We start from the raw sequence: 25,239 nt of genomic DNA, 5'->3' as shown, positions 1-25,239 counted from the left end.
GCCAGCAAGGAATACAATGGCAAAACACAAACTGGCTAAAGAAAAAAGGATATATTCATTAACATAAATTGTGAAAGACTTTCTAATATGCTGTGTTTACCTAAGATTTAAATAATTTATTTCTTGATCTGATCATTCCAGTTAACAATAAACCCTGGACAAAATGGAGCAAGATGATTTTAATGTCTTCTTTAGAGCAAAATGAGGGATTTCTTCAGAACCTTTTATTTTACATTCTCCCATATATTAGAAAACTACAACACAACGGAGTATAAGCCAACCCTGGACTTTGTGCCCTGAAGTCACCGACCCTAAGCTGCGCCTTCCCCCGCAGAAATCCCTGCAGATATCTTGCCATTATCTGTACAGACGAGGATTCCCTTTTCCTAAAGACTGGGAAAAGTAAGCCTGAACAACGTTGGCAGCGAAAGGGGACAAGATTCAAGACCAGAACAACCAGGTTCTGATAAAACAAAAATATACTAAGGTCAGCAGAGATACACCGAGACTCCGCGGTAGGGAAACAGTATTTATATGAGCAGTAGAGAGCTCTGCCCACCGCAAACTTACCACTTCTGAATGCGAGCTGAATCCGCGTGATCTTGATGCCAGATTTGACGCTGTCATCCTGGAGGGATGGTTCAGCATTCCACTGTGTTTTGTAGATAAACCATTTGCTCCCTCCTTTTCCAGGTGACTGGCATAAGTTTGCCTGGATTCTATAGCTCTGTGGAGGTGACCCCTCCTTTTGCCGTCCACCTGTGTGTGGGAGAAAAGGAGATGGATCTTTGTTCCTTTCCTTTTCTAAAGCTTGTATTTTCCTTTTTAAATGAATTCTCTGTGCTGGGGAAAGTGTTTAAAAATGACTAGAACAAATCACTAAATTCAGAAAAGCTTTGCAAGCCTTGAAAAGCCATTAAAATTATACCAAGTTTTATCCAACTGGAAAGAAACTTCTCAAAAATTCAACAATTTACACTTTCACGCACAGACTAAAAAAATACCATATTTGTAAGAACATAGCCAGCTTTACTAGCTAGATACATACTGTAAACACCAAGTCCTTAAAGCAAAAGTAGTGTGAAGAACAGCAGGTTCTACACTTGTGCTGCAGTACCCTCTTGCGACAGACGGTGCAACTTCAGATTTACAGGGAGCCCAAAGGATGCTCTATCGCATCAGTCAACACAGCACAAAAAATGCTCGTTTGTTTTGTTGTTTTTTTTTTTAAATCTAAATATGCTGTACTTAAACCTTTCTCAGGAAAGACATATTTAGTGTTTTGGGGCTTTAAAAAAGCTGAGCATTTCCTCACGCTGGGTGTCTTTGCCCCTGCTCTAATGAATCCCACTACAGTTAGAGGAAACGGAGCAGGGCACCTGACCTCGCTGTCCCCAGCCTGCGGTACCTGTGTGCTCAAGCCAGGAGATGCTAAACAGTGATTGAGCACTGGCATTTTGGCTACTGCTCAGATCACTTGAGTAACTGGGAGCAATATCTCCAGGTAGAAAGGCAGATTTTGGTGCTCTTGTGACTTTAATCCTCCCCTGCCTTTCTCACTTCTGTAGGTTCTTTACTAGAAGATATTTTGCCCCAGACTGAACTCCCGGAATTTGCTGGTTCTTGCTTTCTGCACCTCAGAAGCCAGTTCTGTTACTGAATTGCAAAAACGGGGGGCAACAATTAACCTCCTCTTTTCCAGAGCAGCCGCAGATGGCATGCACTAGTTAAATCTGGCCACTGCAACAGGTTTAATTCCTAAGCAGCAGTCGCCCACCCATCTCCATCTTCTCACCTCACATTGACCATGGTACACAAAATTTGTGATATTTGTTACTGTTGGGATCATAGCAAGTCATCCAGCTTCTCCAGGACCTCAGGAATCAGGTCCCACTACCCAGAATCTTCTCTCCTGCCCGACTCGCCCTGCACACTCCCACTCGGGCTGGGGTGGGTGGTTGCCAGCAGATGGCAACCCCTTCCTGCAGTCCCGGGCAGCCAGGCCAGCAGTGCCTTGCCATACAATGTCTGGAAAAAATAGATCCCAATTATAACAAATATGAATTATGTATTTCCATAATGAATTCTATTACATATTATTTACATAGGAGAAATATTATTTTGCCCTGGATTTTTGGACACAAACCTCTCCTCTTAGGATACAGAGCCTACAGAAGGAAAATAAAGAGCCAGTTCTCCCTCCTCTCTCACCCACCTATGCACAGATACACACTCTTAGCAAGGTTTTGTTTCTTAACCACTTGAGGAGTGGTTCTTTTTCCATTCTCTCAATGATATATCATAGTCACAGACATCAGAAAATTTACAGTAATCATCGTGCGAGAAAAGATTCCAATTCAATCAACATTTGGAAGACAGCTATTTCTGCAACAGCCCTGCCCTGGAAAATGTTTCCATCATCCACGTTTCTGTTACACCACTTCTCTTAACCACTCCCTTGTTTTCATGGAGCAAAGAATAAACAACAAAACTCATCTGTCTTTCCTCAAAGAATCAGCATGTTTTGTAATGCACCCCAAATGACAAAGTACGTTACAAGTAAAACTTTGCCAAAATTGGTGTTATTTTTTGCTATTTTTAATCCATTTATGCGTGCTTTCTACTAGCACATTCAGAGTAAACGTTGCGCACGGTCATACATACGGGATACAGACAATGCATTTTGCATGCTTTCCTTGCAATGCCAACCTTTAATGAACGATTTAACAGAGGTAACTTGGTTTTACTGAGATAACCAATTAGTAGTCACTTCAGACAACGGAGGCTTAAGACACTCACCGTGTTGAGCAGGGACTGCACATGTTCTGCTTCCCGAGCTCCAGCCCGCGGTTCCTCTCCTTCGCCCGGCTGCTCTGGCAGCGCTTCCGCAGCCTTTGCCCCAGCACCCTTCTCTTTGCCAGTTCCACATCGCAGCCAAGGGGCAGCAAGATCCTGGAAAAGACGACACATTTGGTGAGGGAAATAGATTGGAATGCACTTCTACCAAAAAAACAACCACCCCAACCTTTTTCTAATAGATTATTCTACTTTGTTTTATACATTTATATTCAATCAAGTAAATATTCACGATGCTGATGACAGTGGAAGCAGTGGCACAGACTGGAGAAGCAGAGTAATTTGGCTTTACCTTGCCAGCGAAGGCAGATGGGTTTATAAAATCCTTATCCAAAATATAAAAGGCCAGTGGTCATTTTTGTGAGGCCTCACGCACAGAAACTCACCACTTCAATTAGTTTAATTGCTGCAAAATGCTGAAATTCTTAGTTCAATAAAAAGCTTTCCTCAGATTCAGTTTATTTTTGTTTCCTTTGTACTAAACTGAAGCAGGCTATCTTTAAACCTCATAAAGAGCAAGTTGTATTTTGTAATGGCTTAAGTACTTTAAAATCATACTGAAAGTAAAAAGGCACACAGAGAAGCCCAGAGGCTAGGACCAAGAGGAAAAGAAGATATTTTTGAAGATTTTTATAGGGGGCTAATCTGTAAAAATAACCTCTTAATAAGTGATCTTGACATTTAAATTTAAATCAAAATCCAGAAAGAGAACAAATATGGGCTGTATTCAGTGTGTGTTAGAAAACAACCCTTCTGGGGGTATATATAGATTATGTATTCAATCTATACTAGCTTATATTATTGACAAATAAAAAGAAGTTCAAGTTTTGTGGGTGTACCTCAGAGTTACTAATTTATTTTTATCTGAGCACCAATGCCTTTGCTAGTTCAGCAGGTGCTCTGAACTAGGTTTTTTTTCTAATGAAAAGGTTACGAAATCACTAAATGTGTTAAAGTCAAATTATTCCATGTATTACATGAACAATTAGAAGCATCGCCACCTGCCAGCAATAGTTTATAACATATTAAAACCCCAAATGAAGCATAATTTCACTTTTCCTTCCCAGAGAAACTGATGCTGCTGAGAATTGATTCAAGTATGTTCTGTGAATACTAATGGTATCATCTCTCCTGCAAATAAATTATTCATGCAAAACAAGAATTGTAAAGTTCTAATGCTTATTTTTATTGAGCATATTCACGGGAAGGAAATAGAGGAAATAGTTTAAATTCAAAATATTCTGAATTTTTCAGACATTCCCTAAATGCCTTTGATTTTTTTTTTCCCGGTAGCTATTTCTGAACAAGCAACACAAAGTTTAAATGCTGTCAAGTGTCAGAGGATGTTTTCTTCTAAATGAATGCTAATTAAATTAGTAGCATAGGTAATTACATTGACTTTAAATTCGGTATAAGTTATGTGAGATTCAGACACAATATTCAGTGTCACGTGTTATACTTTATCTTTCTGTATTGATAAATTAACATTTTTCTTAATTGTGTAAAGTTATTACATTAATGATCTATAATGTACTGATCATTTCCTTGATCACTCCTCCTGCAGCTCCTTTGCCCCTGAGCTACTGATACTGAACCTCACGGCCCCAGGTGCTCCTGCATCTCATGAAGAGCGACGGGCACATCCCACCACATCGCGTTGCACAGCATGAGTAGGGCAGGAGGAGTTTGCGTGTCAGTGCAGGATTTGGTAGTACGCCTCTACGTGCTTCTACAATAGGCTCAGGTGAATTAAATATGATCCCAGAGAATTCCCACTAAAACAGCCTCCTTCACACACAGCTTTAATTAATCTTTGGATCATCACTTCTGTGACTCCTTGCAGGAGCTAGGAACTGTCACAGACCATGCCACTCGTCCCTGCCGACACAACTCCGCAGCAGCGGTCCCCGGGAAAGAACAATTCTGTCCAAAAAGCCCGTGTGCTGCAGATGCAATTGTCTCCTCAGGGAAAGAACAAGGGCAGCACGAATCATAACATTTGGATTGTAGCCAAATCATGTCACGACCTGAAGCATGGCAATACATATGGCAATGACAGCATTAAAAAAAAAATCTACTTAAAATAGAGTAAAATAGTCTCAAAATCTATTCCTTGGCCTTTGTCCTGTGCCCAACAACTGCCTACGTGCCAACTATAGAGGGGGCTTCTGTGACGCCAGCTCATCTCAAACTGGCCACGCGTCATCGCGTGGAAACAATTTCCAGTCGCTATTTGCCTGGACCACATCTATGGTGGCAACAGGTGAGAAGTGCTATGCCTTTTACTCATGGCCAGGGCCACTGTGGCACAAGGCCTCTTGATTGATTTGGGGGGCTAATGACTGACTGTGTCATGTTTCAGGCCTGTACACAAGCCTTGTTGACATGCAGTGTATTCTTAGTTGATCTATTTTTAATCTGACTTCTGTATTGCACTTATTGCTGAAAAATCCCTGAACTTCATTCCCCTCTGCCGTACTGCACCTCGCACCCCAGCTACTTCATTGGAACTACTCCGCAAGCATGAAGTTATGTGTATATAATATATAGATGTGTATCCAAGTCACTAAGATCAGAGTTTTGATCTCTTTATAGTATGCCCTGGACTCTAAAATTGGAGTAATGACATAAGAAAACCTTCACAGCTGAAGGTTTGAAATACTATCCCAGAAAATGCCACGCCGGCTGCGCTGGCACCCGGGGCTCGGTAGCTGGAGCGGTCGCAATGCGAGGCACGATGGCACGGCACATCCGTGTTCCCATCCGTCCCATGACAGCGCTGCGTGACACCGCCGCATGTGCGCGGCTCTGCAGGGCTCCAGTAACACCCAGTTCCTCTTCTCAAAGCGCTGTTGAAGCGTCAGTGCGAGATATGATTCATGTACCTGCACGCTTGTAAGACAGCCCAGCCTCATTCCACAGAGGGTGAAAAGCCCTAGGGAGGCGGCAGCCGAGCCTTACATTGCACTGAGATCACAGAGTAAAGCGTGAGGTCACCTCTGAGCTGAATGGCAACTTGCTGGAGAGTACCCAGGAACCAGGAGCCCTGGCACCACACTCACAACTTATGTTGTTCATTTACTGACATTTTTAAGTATCTCCGCTACTTTAGGGAAGCTAGAGGGAACTTTCTCCTATTAAAATAAAAATGCCTGGACAATTCTTTCCAGGCTAGTAAATAACACTGGTAGAAGGAGCTATTTCTGGAGTTCTTGACTAACTTTTATGAACAGTATAGGAGAGCCTAGGTTTTAAATCACAACTACTTCTATTCACTCTGGCAAATCATTTATTTACTTCCTTTTCTGGCTGAAAGGAAGAGCTCTCCCCCGTTCATCCGGGTATATCCACCAAGCTCATCACAACAGCGTCTGACCACAGTAATATCCAACCACAGGATAACAGTCTGTTGGCATCCCTACCAAATACAACTCCCAGACACATGAAAGCAAATGATCCCATCAAATAAACAGCCTCATCTTTAAATACTGCACCTGGGAATGCATTTTAAAATTTAGCATGAGATAATATTAACGATTTCCCGGTATTGCACTTATCCCTTATTTAAAAGGCTTAAGATATTATATCCCCTTCTCCCTGTATAAACCAATTCAAGTTATATAATGTATGTGGATTTGCTCTGACCCGATTCCAGATGGCAATATATTACTAAGCCAAGGCTGTACAATTGCAATTTGTGGAAAACAGGTCAGGATTCTACTACACGTCAAAACTCTCAAACTGTTCTGAATATTTCAAATTAAAAAGGCAAGTAGAAAATAACCCTTGTGTTGGAATGATCCTATTGCATTACCTTGCTCATGAATTTATATTGGGTGCATATTTTATCAGTTCTTTTGCTACTTTTCAACATCTATATATGCAGTTTGTTATGACAGATCATAAGACAAACCAGGGCTGGGATTGCACAGATACAAGAGGAGGGCAGCAGCAGCCTGGTAGCTCCTGCTCTCCCCACAAAGTGGAAGAGCTTCAGCTCAGATCACGCAATGAAAATACAGTTTTAGGTGAAGGAGGAGCAGAAAGGCAAAGAAGGGACGCAGAGCAAGATCTTACATGCAGTGTGCTTGAAGGCTTGCTGGTACTGACCTCATCTCCAGGTGGGACGCTGAAGTCTGATTGTCAGGCGGATGTACGGTTCTCAAAGTTCATTAAAAAAAACAAGAGAGATGTCTGGAGCAAAACAGGCTTCCTTCCAGCAGTCTGAGGGACACAGTTGCCTTTTCACTCTCTATCAACATCTCCTTTGAACCAAAAAGTGTGCAGAAAGTCAGACTGCTAATCTCCCCTGCCAACTCAGGGCCAGTTCTCAACAAACCCATTAAATCCATTAATTTCCAGTCTCATCCTTCTCTTAACGCATGATGTCAATGCTGCCTGTGAACTCTATTAGTGGGCTGCTTGTTTGGACAGATTTAGTTTGTCTTATGCTATGACACTGCTCAGCTGTTTCCTGGCCTATATTAATCCTTTCTATATTATTTTCCTAGCCTAATTAGTGCTGTTAACTAATTTACTGCTAACAGTTGTTTCCAAGTTCATTGAAGGAGAGACCAGAACTACAAAGAGCCTCTGACTCTCCACTGCCAATTTTAACATGTATCAAGGAGTCTCTAATAAGCCGTGTTAGTCATCTGAAATCAATCAGCATACTGGCGCTTCTCTAATTTTTTCTTTTGGGGAAAATATCATAATGACATAGATCTTAAATACAGATCTTAAATTATGGGACTGTCTTTCACCAAACAATATACCCCAAAACTCTATATGGCAGCTGACATTTATGCTCTCACATGCATGTCCATTAGTTTCACTGCTTTAGGAGCCACCCAAAGACTATTAATGCTGTTAACGGGTAGGTGTAGGATCAGCTCCCTGGGGTGGTTCTTCGTACTCTGCCGCATTATGCTGTGGGGCATAATACACGTGGCACAAGCCAGCTTTCGCACGCCAGACTCCTTGGACAAAATACAGAGTCTCATTACACACAGATAAAAATTAGTAAGGTCACGTTCACAGATCAAACTGCAAAGGAAAAAGAAATCCAGCAGGACCACTTACAGAATGAAAGTCTTTTTTATGTCTGATTCATACTCCCTCACACAAAGAGTATCTTAAATGCAAATAAGAGTATGTAATAGCAGCAGGAGTTACACAGAATATAAGCATCTACTGTTTCTGAACTATCCCTTACTATACCATTTTATCTGTGTGTTGTTACATAGTGTTGTGCATATTGATTTCATAAACAGTAGCTGCTCCAGGGGGAAAAAGAAAAACAAAACAACCAAAAACAACCCCCAAAAAACCCAAACCAAAGCAAAACCAGATCATTTCCTTCCTTGTTAAATCTCTTTCCCAACATGTCTTCTGAATTATTCTTAATGGCCTGTTTTTGAATGATCCCTCTACACGTTTTGATTTTGATACATCCTGCACCTGTGATTTCTCCCCTACAATATTTGTAGTATTGTTTTTTAAAAAGGAAAAAAAGGACATTTTCCCCCCCCCCCAATATGCCGCAAGGCTGATCGCCTAATGTAAACAAAACAATGAAAAGATATAAAACCTGCAACACTGTCACTCCTGGTTCCAGTAGACAGTAGGAACGTATTACAGAAAGTACCACATTATCTCATATTGTCTAATGAGGTAAGAAGATGCCGAACACCATGTACCCTGTTTTATGCGACAGCACTGCAGCTAGTTTTCATACCTTCTCTCAAAAACTCCCGCAGGCGAGCACAGGGCACCAGCAGCAGGGAAGGGGAGTTACTGCTGTGTCACGTTTTAGGGGAACACAGAGACTGTGCTGCTCTGCTACAGAAACCACCAGAAAGTTCTTTTCTGTCCAAAACAGAAGGGAAGACCAGGCTGTTTGGAATCACGGGGTTCTGGGTACATACTGTTTGGGGCCAAGGTCCGTGGGAAGGCAGGCAGGAAGGCAAAGCTGAGCAGGGGACAGAGGCAGACGCAGAGACAAGAAGCAGCCGGAGGAGCAGCCGTGCCTGGCCCGGCAGGAGAGGACTCTGCAGGAGAAGGGCTGGGTGAAAGAGTGATGAGCAAGACCTGGTTGCCACTTTGCATATTCTGGTTAACGGAGAAATGGCATTGCACCAAAGATGCATCAATATACCTGATACCATCACTGATTTTTAAAATTCAAATATTTGTAGAGTAAGTGTGGCTCACGTCTGTCTAAACAGTTGTCATTTATTAACTTATGTTTTATGGCACTACCACTACTGCTACAATGAATTAGTCATTTATTTATTCCTGACATTTATTATGCTATCATAAAAGTCAGTATTCTGTATAATACAGAGAAAATACAACAATTCTCCCATAGCTACTAAAATTTCTGGTTCTGAAAATTGTTACACAAGATTATTATTGTGTAGGCCGAAACCTTAGAGAACTGTAGCACTGCAGCGGCACTGACGATCATTTCCAAATAACTTCAAAAATCCTATTCAAATTCATCCATATTCATCACATTGATTATTTGTGTCTCCTGATAAGTGAAAACTCATTGCATCACAAATGAATGGATTTTCATTGCCACAGATGCACTTCCCCAGCATATCTCTGGAGCATCTTTGCATACCTCGCTACGGCAATGAATCGATCCTTTATCCCTCCCAGCTAGTTAAGGATTGTTGCCACAAACATTTTTCTCTGCTGCCACATCCCAAGATTAAACACCCTACAACCCCCTAAATTTATGTCCTCAGCATTTGCTTATCCCCTCCAATTCAGTATTACTTGAACACGTATTTGGGAATCAAGGACTACAACAAACTTGCTGGCCATCTAACAAAACTAGAGCAGGATCATACATAGTACGTTTGGCAAAATTGTTAACTGGAGACGTGTGAATCCTTAACAAAGGCTTCACTGCATTTATCCATCAAAGCTCTTCTCTTCAAACAGGGCTCAGCACACTGCAATCCTATCACAACAGCAGTATTCAATCATGGGAAGTTCGATGATATAGACTTTTCTATCCCTATCCAACAGGTCACAGATTCAAATATATATGACAAATGAGAGATCTTCCACCATCTTTTCCCACCTCGTCAGCTACTGTCATTTCCAGGTCCAGGTCCTCCTACCTTTGTTTTAAAAAGAAGCAGGTGCCTGTCTGACAAAAGAGCTGCCATACCTCCTGATTTTATCGGCACGTACCTTTCTTATTCAGAGCAGCGGCTGTGGGAGAGCGGCTTTTGAGAGTTAGCCTTTGTTTCTCAATGCAAATTCATTCATGTTTATTCCACTGAATTTTCATCTAAAGTATAATATTCTGCATGTGCCACGCTGATGCTTTTTTCCAGTTTCCAGAGAGTTAAAAGATTTGGCAAGGGGCCCAAAGAGACAGAAATGTCAGAGCTAGTTCCGACTGCACCTACAGAGCTTCTGCTTTGCTTTACGAAGCTCCTGGTCTCCATAGTTACACAAAAGTTGAAAAATAATGATCAAGTGTTACCTTAAATGCTCCCATCCAGGAAGAAAAAAGAAACTCCCAGTCTGACAGCCTGCTGGAGCGTGACTCTGCTTCTTTCCGCTCCTGTGGGCCGACTCCATCCCTCCCTGGATCAGGCGATGCCGGACACTGCCCACCTTGCTCTGGGCACAGCTAGGATCTGACACATCTCTGCTGCAGCCCAGGATGCAGATCGCACTCCCATGCATGTGCTGATCTTATTAGGTTTTAATAGACATCTTTTACTTCCTTGGGCTGCCTTGAACCACAGAGCTGGCAGCTTCAACTTCCCACCTACCCTAACACCGCGAGCTCGCAAACAGGCACACAGGAATCCTGCCCAGGCACTGCTGCCATCTCTGCGCTCCCTGCTGTCCTCGCTCAAATCAACAACCCAGCAGCTGGGCTGTCCCTGTGGCCAGCACCGACACCGCCCCAGGCACCCCCAGACCCAGGACACCCCACACACTGGTTCTGGGTGGAGTAAAGAGCCCAGACGATTCACACCTCGGAGGGGCAAAAAGTGACATAAGCCAAGGGACCAGCTCCAAAGCTCCAATAAAGCCCTCTGTCAAAACCTGGAGGCTGTGATCTGTTAATTAGGCTGATCAAACAGAAGGTAAACACATGCCATGGAAAGCCAAAGCCACCCTGCAGCTTGCTCCAATACAGATGAAATTTTGGTTTCATTTATAAAAGGGCAAAGAACAAAGTGTATGACTCAGACTAAAAAACAAACAAAAAAACCCCCCAAAACAAAACAAAAGAAAAACACCCACCACAAAAGAACCCCAAATCCCCAAACATTTCAGGCACACCAGTTGTGCCCCACGACTGCTTGCTCCCTCGGCTGTCCTGGAGCAGCAGGAGCTGTGATGAAGCCGGGGCAGGAAGAGACACCCACGGCAGGAAGGACTGACCGTGCAACACCTGGTTTGACACAAGGCTCATCGGGGTGTTCAAACCCTCTTCGGCTCGTTCTGTTGGCACCCAGGGCGTGAGGACAAGCAAGAGACGTGCTTCACCCAGGGTGGAGGGGGAACTGGCACCAGAAGTCTCCTGTCAGGAGCCAGTAGCTTCATACGTACCACCGAGTAGAGCACATTTGCTCTCTGGCTCTTAAAGACACTAGCTCAATGCTTTGGCAGATCGTTTTTCCACTAGCAATACCAGTTGCTGATGAACAGGTGTATTAAGTCCTGAGAACATAATAAATCCACCAGAGCAAAGTGACACACACTTGGGTTGCCACAGGGAGAGGCCATATGGATAGGCAATGTCCTCAGATGTGGTCTTCTCCAGCAGGATGTTTGCCTGGCTGAAGGGAAATTTGACTGGAAAACAGCTTGCTGTATTATTTTTCTAAAATCAAAGAGAAGTTGTTCAACAGCTGCTGGTTTTGTTTAGTTTTTTTTAGCTCAGTAGTCTGTTTCACAACAAAAGTATTACAAAACACTTCTACAACTTTTCCTCTATAGTGTGGAATAGCGAAAAGGAGAGGAACCATGTGTGGCAGACGATGGAGGAGAAATTCTAAACAAATTTTGACACCAGACAATACGCGACTTCACTAAATCTTCCAAACCTGACACCCACAAGTATCTCCAAATAGATCTATTAAATACGTTGAGGTTGAACAGTCCCATGGAAATGAAAGGATCCATTTCAATTTAGAGTAGCTAAGAATATTATTCAGGTTTGCCCTGACAGGCAAGTAAAAATCCCAAACTGCAAAAGGCACCAGAATGACAGTGCAGTTGCTGAGACAAGTCTGTTCTGCAAATGTGTGACAGTCCCTGCCAGCGTCTGCGGCAAAGACATTTAACAGTTGACATATAACTGAAATTTGCTGTGCAAAAGTCACAAAGCTGGATCTGTCCTTAATGTCGGAGCAAGCAACTCATTAAACTTCAATGAATGTATATTTGGCAGCTGTTTAGTTATTCTGCCCAGTTCCATGAAGGTGCTAGTGTTGCCCAGGGAGCCAGGTTAGAACCCCAAACAGTTTCTGTCACCATCCTACCACGCTTCTGCCGTCAGCTTCATCCCACTCCACTGCCGGTCCTTTCAGCACGGCCTTTGAATACCTGGCAAGCTCGTTTGTACCCAAGCAGCAAGCAGACAGGTTTGACAGCAATGGGAGATGCCTTCACCACTACAGAGGAGAGCAGCAATAGGATTAATTTTTTACTGGACTGGTTTTAGAACTAGTCAAACCATTTATTTATTTATTGGTGATGACCAAAATATCAAGATAACCACTTTGGCTTTCTCAATTACTTTTCCAGAGAAGGACTCTCCTCCAAGGGAGGAACAGGAACAGAACCTCTTACCAGCTCTCAATTTTCACCCTCCTCCCGCGCAGAATCTGATGGTGATCTTTTGGTTTTGTTGAAGAGACCATTCAATCAACTATTCTCTTGCCCAGCAACTTTTTTTCAACCTCTGATGGAATAGGATAAACAATCATAGAATATTATTAGGGATATCTGTTTATCCCTTGAATTTTCTCTAGATACCACTGCTTCCAAGAAAGGTATTGCCACTACACCAGCAGTGATTTTTATGGCAAGTGATCAGCTTAATTTGTCTATTTTTGAGAAAAAAAAAAAGAAAAAAAAAGAGTTTAAATTGACACCTTCTTACATGCTTTTCTTTCATGGCTTTTCCCAGCAATGTTCTCTCTTCTGCGTCCTCTCCATATCATTTTGTCATGAACCATGCTGCCGATAACATTTGATCTGTGCGGACTGCAACAAATCGTGTTTGCATTGGGCCAACTAGCCAGATTTTTCACCATGACACACAACGTAACAAAACCTGGCTGATCTCAGCCAGACAATTATCTAAATTGTTCTAACTATTTATTAACAGATCTTCTATTCATCTTTCCTTCTCAGTTCCAGATTTCTCCAAAATCTTTCCCCATGTGAGAGACACGGTGATTTGTATGCACAGGCTGTGCAATTGAACAGATGGATCTGACAGCAATGGCATATTCCTCCACAAAAATGACAGGAAAATAAGTGGGGATCTTGTTAAACTTGGCTACCATTAATGTAACTGCTTGTTTACTAATATTTCACAGCAAGTCAGACTTACTGACAGTGCTTTACTTGCCAGTTGCTGAATGTATTGGCAGCTGCTTTTTCTTTGACTTAAAGAAATAAAGAAGAAAAAAGAAACAACAGGACTTTTGAGAAGTAGTCTGGCTTTTTTTTTTTTTTTTTTTTTTTTTTTTTAGTATTTCAACTGTCATTGATCAGTATTTGGAATCAAATATATACAGAGAAGCAATTCAGAGCAAAATCACAAGACCAAACAATCTCTTAGAAGTGAAAAAACAGCTTAACTTTTTTTTTCTTAGGAAGAAAAGCATCAGCTATTTTAGTATGCATTCGTTTTCAACAGGGGACCGGACTTCTATTTTAGAGAGAGTACCAATGCCAAGTCCAAAAATAGAGGGATTCAGAGGGCCTGGAATCTGGTAAACACCACAGCTGAAGGTGCTCCTCTTGACTTGGGCTTTCTCTGTTTTTCAGAGGAATTGTGTTCAAGGGGCTCCAAAAGGAGTTTTAAAACATTTTCGAATATTCTTCCTGGTCTTCTACTGCAGTAGCAGAAGTGAACACAAATCCTGTTGGATTCTTTAGTGGTTCTGGGTCTATGCTGAACCTTGCTGTCCTTTCTCCCACGTAAGAACATCCCAGCCTCTTCCTTCCTCTAGTCCCACCGCTCCATCATCATCTTACAGACACAGAACAGTCACTTACCTGAATGCAGGAGAGCTGTGGCTGCAAATCAAGAAGTTTTCTTTTAATTTAATGAGGTACTGGAGTATTAGAAGAATATTGAGACTATATATTGCCACAAAAGAATGAAGATGAGGATGTAACCTGTTCTTTGGCACTCTGCAGCAGGTAACTCCTGCCCTTACAGTTTCAATTCTAGCTTTAAGTTCAGTTCACCTTCAGAGGAAGCCATAAAGGCTCTAATAGACTTACGCACTGAGTAATCCTGCTTAGTTCAGTGTAATGTGATAAAAACATTAAGTGCTTATTTTTTTACGTCCAAGTACCAGTCTATTGTACTCCTGTAATGATAAAAACCTGTTGCTCTAAACCAATGAGCATCTTAAAAAAGTATAGGCAAGAAGCAAAGTCCCTTCTGGCAACGTCCTGACAGTACAGGAAAATATAGATGAGCTCCCCCAAGCCTCTCCACACTGCTCCATCCCTGGAAATGATAAAATTCCAAAACACAGGGCTGCGTTTCAGGGACCTCACAGTGAATGTGGGTGAGTTTGGGCCAAGGTGGCATTAGAGGGCAGAGCTGGAAGGATCTGCCTCCCCCTCACCAGGGTCCAGCTCCTGCAAAACGACATTCATGTCTTCTAAAACTCTCTCTCCAGGCTCCTCAGAAACAAAGAAAATTTTTTTCTTCTCCCTCAATCCCTTGCTCCATCTTTGCCCACAGAGGCTAACCTGGCTCTCTAATACTCGTGCCATTGCTACTCAACTAGTCTGACACCGCCTCCAGAGCAGTTTGGCGCATGTGCAGGGGAACCAGCGCCTTTGGGTGCCTAGATCCAAGGTGGCTCGAGATCACCCAGCAAGCAGAGACTTTTCTGAAGATGCTGGTTCGTTACAAGTCCTTAGAGAGGTATAGAGTCTGTAGCATCTCAACAACAGGTTTTTTGCATCCTTCTCCTTTGCTTTATAGGGATAATTACCTACAATATTTTGGAAATCCCTTCTTCAGGCATTATCTTCCAGCATAGCCTGCCTTGATAAGAACCAGCTTTGATAAGAACTCACTGGAGTTTAGCAGCAAGCACGCATCATCTTCCCTCTCCTCCTTCAGCAATACCTGGAGCAGAAATTCATACTGTTCAGAATTACACGCTACTAGTTTGTATTACCAACAGCCTGACCACGTACCACTGCACCTGTTTCCGTGCCTTGGCTCTGGAAGGCAAAAAGATAGGATGTGCCTGGTCTTATTCCCACTGCATAGGTGATCGGATGCATTCCTTTTACTAAAGGAAAAGCCAGTCTCATTTTATTCATCTGAGAAGAACAAACACCTCCTGCTGCCCCCTTCTACAGTCATAAGGGAGGAAGAGATTGTTGGAGACCTCGCCAACGCCTATCCAGAATATGACGAGAACCCTTGGAGGCCGATGGAGCCTGGTGCTGCCAAGCTGATATAAAACTGACCCCCTTGACAAAGGATTTTCATACACACAGCTTCTTAGCTACTGAACTACTTGGAATTACACAGCAAAGTTTTGCTTGGCAGAGGCTAAAAATCTTTCTAGAATGTATTCAGCAACTGCAGTCTCTGGACTGAGTGTTGAGCCTGACAAGGCTTTAATAGATCAGAAACCCAGAATTGCCACACTTACAGCATTGTTTTGTACAGCACTTTCTCCACAACTCTTTCACTTTAAAACAAATGAAAATATATTTGATGTGTATGACCAACGACTAAGAATTTTGGTCTTATTTATACCATTATATAGCTTGAACAAAATACATAGTTATTCCTTGTTCAAAGCTTCGCATTCAAAAGCAGAAGTCGGCTGTTGCTTGTATTAATTCATCCTGCTAAGCATTTAGCATCTCTATTAAGTGCAACAGAAGGTGCTGCCAAAACCGTCGAAGAGATAGAAACCATTTCATTTGGCACCGGACTGAATCCCTCTGCACGATTCCTAGAAAAGACCTACAGCAGAGAAGGGCTTGCATCCTACTGGCCTGATAACGCATGCACTTGAATTACTGGCAAAAGAAACACACACTTTCACATCTTTTGAATAAAAAAAGAAGTGCTTTTCAGCAAGGAAATAAAAGGGACAATTTCCTGGACATGTGTGCATGAGGCGTTTTCCCCTCGCTCCTGCTGTCAAGTCTAGCAGTATTCCGGCTGCAAGGCTGGCTCAGTGCTGTGCTTGGCATGGAGAGACTGAGCACAGAGACCAGAGCAAAGAAGACTGCTGAGGACTTATCTTTCAAATTAAAACCTACATTAATGAATAAATCTTGTTTTATCTCATGAAAGCACATACTGGCATCATGGAAATCCAGAAACATTAACTCCTCCGCAACCTTCGCTCACGCTGTTGTGGCTGGGGAAGGTCCCACTGCAACAGAAAGGTCTCCTGGCTCCAGTGTTCCCACAGCTCAAACAGAGGGTAACTCAGTGCAGCAGTTTTAACTCTCAATTGCCTAGCCCTGAGACATTTTTGTCTTTGTCCCCTTTACCCCTTAAATGATGCTGGCAGCCCTATCCCAAACTGCTCTCAGATTTGGTTTTTTTATTCCATTAGCAGATTCCCTGTGCTCAGGAAGGACAAGCTCTCTGGAGAACAGCAGAGGCTTCCTGGTGGCATTACATTTCTTCATCTGGTGAAATAACAGGGCAACAGGTTCTCCCTGCTCGTGCTTCATAAATACCTGCTGAAGCACTGTGCATTTTGTGTGTGTGTGTGCAGGACAGAGCCAGCACTGTGACGACAGGCTTTGCGCTCCAGCTTTAGAAAGCTAATGAGTACTCAATTAAAATCAGTCACCTTATGCACCCCCCCAGAGACAGCAGAGTCTCCTCCAGAGGGCAATACACACTCACGTGGGCTGAACCTTTGCCCGCTGGCTACACAGATCAAACCAGAAAATTGTAACAATTATCTTTCAGGATTAGGAACGCAGTTGATTAATGCAAAAGCCTCATTTTATGCAAATGCTATGCATAACTAGGTTCTTACTCAAGCTATAGGAAAAATGTGGGAGTGCAGGTCAATATAGCTACTATTTAAATGAATTCAAAACAGCACATGTGCCCTCACCCTTAAGAAGACTAGGCATATATTTTAAATATTTAACATCCATGTCCCAAGACAAAATAAATAAAAGGGTATTGATTTCCACCTTCCTTACTCAGCTTCACCTCTATTTGAAGATCAGGTATGGAAGGATACAATAAGCTGCAAACATGTTTTAAATCAAACTTCCATCTCCAGTGTTAGTGGACTGACCCTGGATAAGCAATTAAGAAACCGAGTCCCATCCTAGCATACATCTGGGGAAACTCCATCAACTTCATCAGGAGTTACACCTTGGATCCGTGCTGACTTAAGCCAAATTTAGCACTTGATTGTATTCCTTTATTCTGCTGAACTCTGCCCTGAAAGAGGATCCACTTAGATGCAACTAAATTTTTGTTTTACTGAAAAAAAAATACTAGTAGTGCTGAAAATAATAAAAAAAGGTCAAATTAACAGAGAGTTGCAGATACTCTCTATAATCTCTATATTCTGTTTTCTCGGCAGTGTTAATTTTCAGAACTACTCCACTGAATTTAAGTGTCACTTTAGACTAATACATCTTGAACAAAGATTAGCTATAAATGTTTAAGATGTGAAGCACTAAATTAAAAGAAAGAATCTACTTTTAAAAGCCTGTAAGTCAAATGAGTGCTTGAAAACTAAGCATGAATTAATAATCTGCTTCAAGACATCTGTTTCCCTTAGAAACATGCTTCCTTAAGACTAATATTCCTTAAAACGGGATCACATAAGTACTGTCTGACTTTACTGACAAACTTAAGTCTATATCCAGATGTACTTAAATTAACTATCCAACTAATGCCATTGCAGAATATTGCACGAATCAGGAACAACTGACCCTCAGGGAAATAACTGTCACACAAAGGCAATGGAGCAGATCTCATTCGGCATTTTGTCACTAGCACTCGTTATAACAGGGAAACAATGTGAAGTCCCGTGCAATGCTGCATGAACGTTGTCCGAGCTGGGGGGGGATGTCCCTCCTGAAACCATCTGCAATCTTGTACTGCTGCACAGCGCAAGTGGGAATCAGCGACCATCAGTGGTGCACATCACACCGCTCATGAAGTACGGAGACGTTCCAGACCCCCACTGACCTAGACCCAAGGTTCTGGGATGTTAGACACCAGAGTTCCCACTCCTGGTGTCATTTTGTACACAGCCACATTCCCTGCACGCCAGGATTAGATCTTACTGTTTGGAATATGAAGGAACTATTCCTATACCATTATAAAGTCTGAAACTGAAGTGCATACTGCTTTTAAATACGCCCACCAGGAAATACAGGATTTATCTTTATTTGCATGTGTTCAGCAAAGCGACTTGTACAAATTGAGTCAATTCAGAATCTCAAACTCTCTTAGACCATTTTCACTGCTCCTTACCCCCGTGTCTTCGCTGACAGGCAGACAGATAAGCCAAAGCAGCAAAGGCAGGCCTTCAGTCAGCGCCACTCCACTTGCAGAAGAGCCTGACCGTCCTCCTCAGGCTGGACCAGGACCCTGGTAGTACTGCGAGGGCTACAGCAGTCGTTGAGTCAAGTCATACGTAAAGACACGTCTCTGCTGCAAAGGGTTTACGTGTTAAAACCCTAACTGTTACTTAAGCAAAGGACTAATAAAGCCACTGCAATAGCTACAGCTGCCCTCCCTTCCATGTGCCCTTCTTGTATGTACACACACATACTTGTACATGAATACGTACACGACGGTATTTGCGAACAGACGGCAAGAGAAGGCGAGGTAATGCAGCTGTAAGCTGTACCTGGACTGCAAATTCTCCTGTTTGGTCCACAGCTACACCAGATACTAAATTCATGTACTAAAGAACACATTTCAACTCGCATGTTTCTTTATAATGAAAAAAACCCAACAAACCCCATGCTCAACTAGGCCAATGCAGACACTGCCCGCTTTCAATTATTTCTGTCTCAATCAACACAGGACTTTAAAAGATAATCTCTGATAGAAATTCAATTTATTTCTCCTTCTGCATGTCTGAGCAGATCTGTAATCAGTGTAATCACTTTGCCACACTGTCTCATATGTGTGGACTGAGGGTCTGGGACATTGTTTTCCCTGTCACAAATAGGAATTGCATTAAAATCTTATCAAGCCAAATCCAAATGAGCATTGGTCCAAGAATAAAATGGACCCAACGTGCTTCTGGGGGAAATTCCGGCTGTCCTTTCTTTGGCTTTCACTTTTTTAAAATGAAATGTTTTCTTCTTTTACAACTTAATCTTATTTAAGATGAGAATGGGAAACTAATGAAGAAAGCTCTCTGACCAAAACATTTTAGGATACAAAATATGTCTCTTACTAGGAGGATTTATGATCTTATAAGCAGTAAAATTTACATAGATGCCTCGACTCAAGGATGAAGTAGGTACCTCAGCCCGGGATCCGACCTGCCATTTGAGCCCTGCTCTGCCTCAGGCTGGGCTCTGGCGTGCAGCAGAGCCTGGGATGGAAGGGTATAGCCTGGGCTGCTGGTGTGCCCCCACGTGCCCTGCTTTCCCTCCACAGCCCACGCCCTGCCCCATAGCCATGGGGCACGCTCAGGGAAGGGGTGCCCAGAAGAGCAGCAGCAAGCCTCGGTGCCCTGCAGCACCAGCTCTCGGCAATCGCGGTGACAGATGTGCAGAAAGAGGCACGCCACTAACAACCAGTCACCCTTCTGCAAGGGAACAGCAACAAAAGCAGCCTTTGGCTTGTTAGCACCCACGCTTCACCCCACAGTAGGAAACTTTGCAGCAGCTGATACAAGAACTGCAGTGAAAAAAGCCTGAGGGTTTGTTGAGTTATGATTTGGTTTGTCATTTGTTTGGGGGTTTTTTTGGAACTACCTCGGAAAAGCTAAGGCTTCTCTGGACAGCAATAACCTCACCTCGAGCACTGGGCAGCTTTGCCATCCTCTCAGAGCTGTACAGGTGGACTTTACAAAGCATGATCTTGAAAATACAGAATTAAAATGTTACTCCTGAACAAGGAACACGATTTACCACCTCATCCGATCAACCGCGTCAGGCACATCACACCACCTCAGCACTGCTGAAATGCAGCACGACTGGCCAAAATTAAACAAATGCTTTCAAAAATACTGTTCAATATATTTACTTCTGTTTCTCACGTGTTCTAATGCCTAAAGGGGATGCCTCCTCCGTCCTGCTGCCCACACATAAATCACTCCTCTGCCTACTGCTTCACTTCTTGTTTGATACATCAGTAGTGAATCTGGGCAATAAACACCTCCTCGGCCTGTTAGGATGAATAGAAGAAACAGAAAAGCTTCCCAGCAGATCTTTTCACCTCTTTGCAGTGCATTTCTATCAGAACTTTGGCTTCTCTGCCCAAAGTGAAGAAAGTGAAAATGAATCCCTAACATTAGGAGTATTTTGCACTGCTCTTAAAAGCAGGGGCACTAGATATTCCAGTAAACAATCATATAAAGGTAACTAGAGACTCTTCTTGCTTTTGAGTTAAAAACCATAATTTCTTAAAAGTAATATTCCAATCTCACTTTTGCTATTAACTCTTCTCTGCAGATTCTTGAACAGATTCCTTTATGCATTCTTTCATAAACTAGAAAAGTAATTTAGGCCTGCTAACCCAGGATGTGAACCACTAGCCTTTACTAGGTGAAAATAATTGCTTATTCCCCTCTTCTGATTTTTCCTGCTAGGCAGTAAATGTATGCATTAGATGAGAAAGGGTGAAAACACCTTCAGCGTTCATAACATATTCTTGCTTTTAAAAATACTTGGCAAGACATACTAGAATAGTACAGATCATTAGTGAAGAAAACAAATTGTTTCTTCCAACTAATTTATACCTGCATGCAGTTAGGATGGAAGACAGCTTGAAAAGGAAGTTTTAGAGGAAAATGATCCATTTTCAATTGCTGTTGGAGGTACAAGAAACAAAATACTACAGAAGTTAGGAATCTTAAAAAGCTTTTTTATTTTTTCTTTCAAGAGAAAGAATTTGAACTGAATAATACCTTTGGTTTTATGTTCTGTTACTGTTATTTCAGAAACTCGCTCGTGAAGTAAGAAATAATCAAAAGAGTTATCATTTGCATCATTTTCTGTGCACTGGCTCTTTGTTTTCGTAAAGGACAGTCACTCTTTTACAAAAGAGATAAATATCACCCCTTTCAGCAGATGCATAATCCTAACACGGTCAAAGTTTCCAACAGCACTTAGTCCCTCATGCAATTTATTTATAGCTCCCTCCCTCACCGTGCAAAAGAAATCTTGGCCCTGGCCATTTGATTGTTTGGGAACAGACATACACAAAAGCTTGTCATTACTGGTAAGAGTTCCCAGCAATCAATTATTTTGTTCAGAATTAGGGAAAATGACAGAAAAAAAAAATCAAACAAAAACATTCAAATCAACAGGTGCTTGCATCCAAGATTTTAAAATCAACTGGCTGAGGGAGATGCTCTAGTATTTAATTTTTGAATTTTCAACTGTTCAGAAAGTTGCACAGGGCTGAAATAAAACTTCTATGTGCCAATATTTGAAAGAGTAAATGCAACAAGAGAGATAACTCTTGCCTAAGTTAGAGATACTGAAATAAAAACTGAGCTACGTAATGATAGAAATTTTTTAAAAAATTAAGGAAATATTTATTTAGAAGGAGTTAAAGGTGGGTAATATAATTAATACCAAATAGAATGGGATTAAAGAAACTAGATTTACTGGACATCTGTTTTTTATGAATTATAACAGTTCAGTCCATACAGGCAAGAGTGATGATGATGATGTGTGTTTAGTCTTCCATAAAGCATGTAATCAGATGCTTCATGGTATTTTCATCACGAGACTTGAACGATACATGATCCTTATGGCACTTGCTGGAAGAGCACAAAGCTGGTTAACAGCCGGATCTCCAAACGGAGCTGCAGACAGGGAATCAGGGGCGAGCAAGAACATTTATATTGGAGTCCTGTAAGACTTAGGCATTGGCCCTGTGCTGTATCAACGACCTGAAAAAACCCCTGTGTTAAGTTGGTAATGATTAAGGTTTGCAGAAGACACAATAATTTAAGGACTGCAAAACAAAAACCAGCATATTTCTGAGCTGGACAGCAAGGTAAGATGGTAGCAAGGAAAAACACACATTTCGATAAATCTCAGAAGGAGAAAAATGCAAATTATGTTTGCAAAAGTAGCACTCCACCCTCTAAAGAATTAAAAGATAGTTGGGAGACATGATAAACACCCGCTGAAGAGATGCTTCAACTGCAGTATTGCAGCCAAAAAGATTAAATGCCCTCAAATTATAAATATAAACACAATCTGGTACAAATCATGTTATCTCCATGCTTTCCACTGACATACCTGCTCCTGACATGCTGCAGCTGGTTCTGGTGCCTACAGTTCTTGAACAGTGCTAGAAACTTTATAACCTTCACAAGAGACCTCCAGGAATTAATAAAATATTTTAAAAAGGGAGACTTCAGGGGTTTGATCCATGTAGGATGTCAAAGACAACTGTGACTTCATGTTTATGAGAGAGAAACTTGTGTGGTAAGAGGCCTTTCAACTGAGCAGTCAGATAAAACATAATTTCATGCTGGAAAGTGAAGCTAGACAAACATCAACCAGAAATATTTGGTTTTAAGCACTGAGAGTAATCAGCGTTGGAATAAGCTGAAGTACGCAACAGATTCTGCACCAAAAAGGTGTTCACTAGATGGATTTTCAAAAAGCTGCAGCCTTGTTCATACACAGTTTAATTAGTTTGGGGGAAGGACTACAAAATGAATGGCCTTATGAACGTCTGAATTGCAGATTGCTGGTCTGTTCTATCCATATATCTAAAAATCCTGGCTCTATACAATACTTCTTGTAATCTACATACCAGATGCTCACAGAGGCTTAAAGACTGAGATGACTTCAGAAAGTGCTTAGATTTCTTGATACAGCGTCCCTTCATTTTATTATCCAATACAGAAGGCTACTGAAGTAAGCATTCTTAGTTTTCCAAAGTTGTCCCATTCCTACTGTTATTCAGCATCATGTTTTAACATCGCTGTATAAAGCATATTACCTCCAGGTTAGATTTTTCTCTGACACTTTTATCGTTTCTGCAGCACAAATTCGCAATGAGACAAACTGCTTTCTATAATTTTGAGAGTATCACCACATTAGACCACAACTATGTCACACCACACCAGTTCTGGGCTTGTATTACTAATACCCACCAGTGGGCCCACATCATCCTCCAGATACGGGAGGATCAGCAGTTTTCAGATGTGCCAAGCCATCTTTGTGATGGGAACATCGCCACTGGCGCAGTTGGATTGGCAGCATGCTTCCGGGCTCCCAGAAGTATCCCAAAGAGGCCGCCGTTTCCTTCTGGAAATTGGCGGTTACGGAGTTAGACCGATGCCCAGCCTGTCGTGCAGCAGTCAGCGAGCCTGGCCTCAGCATCAGTTAGCCCGTCCGCTCTCACACAGCTGCTTTCCGGCACGCACACAGCAGCATCGGCGATTCCCAGAGGCAAGCATGGACCACGTATGCCATATCTTCAAGTTTATGCCAAGGATGAGAATCTCACAGAAAAAGTGGGTGGTATTATCCAAAACACCCGGCTTCAACATGCCAGAAAGTCTCTAATAAGGCAAAGTTATCCCTAGTACAGCTCCCCATCAGACCTTTTAGTTATACCAGAGATGCATTTGGCCCAGTACTTAGAAATGAGACACTGCCTGCAACAGACTGGCATTATACACTAATTACAGTTCTCATCACCATAGGAATGAACTTCTGTTTAGACCCCTTTCATTCCATGAAAGCAAATGAAGCTCACCCAGTTAAACTAAAAACTGAAGATGAAGTACCCCTTAAAATAATGGGTTTAATACTGAGTGACTTCCCTGGAGATGATGCCTGCCCATCTCCCATTCATCTTAACCTCCCACTTAGCACACAAAAAAGTACTAGCTTATAGTTTATCAGATAAACAATGTCTTTAAACTTTCTGTTCCATCTTTTGTCCTTGCCCTACCTTTCTACTATTTGTAAGCTCCAGATTCAGAAGCAATACAGACAGTTTTAAGCAAAGGATAAATTGTTGTTTATACACACTTTCATCTGGAAAAGAAACAGGAACTTAACTTGAGGTTTCAAGCATCTTTGACATCTGCTTATAGAATGGTTCCAATTCTGTGAAGACCGTAACCAGATACTTAACAGTAAGCGTAGGAACAGCCCCAGTGGCTGTGGGCATCAGACATACTTTGACCTGCGCTTGGACTGGACCTTGTGCCAGCTGGCAGGAAAACAGGAGGCAGGTCAGTCCTGGGGAGCGTTCCTCACCTGCCTATTCTGCAAGGGTAGTATGGACTCTGCTCCTCTGGATCTCAAGTTCTTCCTTCCAGAGTCTGTATGTTCTCCATTTCTAGTAAATTAAGAGAGAGATGGTCAAATGGTTATCTTGAAGACACCTGGTGCACTTTAAATACTAAATTTAATCCAAATGTATTATATGCGCAAAATAATACCATTGAATTTTAAGTACTTTATGTTTACTACTAATCTTCTTTTCTTTTATAATTATGAACGTAAAAGCAAGAGATAATGTCTCTGACTTTGGCTTAGACCCCTCTCCAATTCAAACATTTTATACAGAACGCTTACTTCCAATATTCAAAATACTTCATCACGTCATCCAGCTTCTCTGCACAGAGGTAGCTAGTAACACAGGTATTGTGATTTCATGCATTCCTCGTGCCTTGAAGACATACATTTAAGGACCAAATCCATTTCTGAATACAACCTATCGAAACTAGAGTTCTGCAGACTGAAAACTTCTCTTTTATATGATCACCTTTGCAAACAGACATAAAAAAAGTCTTTCTTATCCATGTCCAGGCCCACAACCTGCCCTATAGATTACTCAAGAACAGAAATTAGTTGACATAAGTACTCTTTGCCTTCTCACCCGTGCTAGATCACAAGACTTTTGAACATCTTGACTACTCTGACTCTAGTTCTTCAAGGCTCAGAGTATTCCAG

This window comes from Grus americana, chromosome 9, assembly GCF_028858705.1.
Source record: "Grus americana isolate bGruAme1 chromosome 9, bGruAme1.mat, whole genome shotgun sequence".
Lineage (NCBI taxonomy): Eukaryota > Metazoa > Chordata > Aves > Gruiformes > Gruidae > Grus > Grus americana.
Note: the sequence above shows the minus strand (reverse complement) of the source record.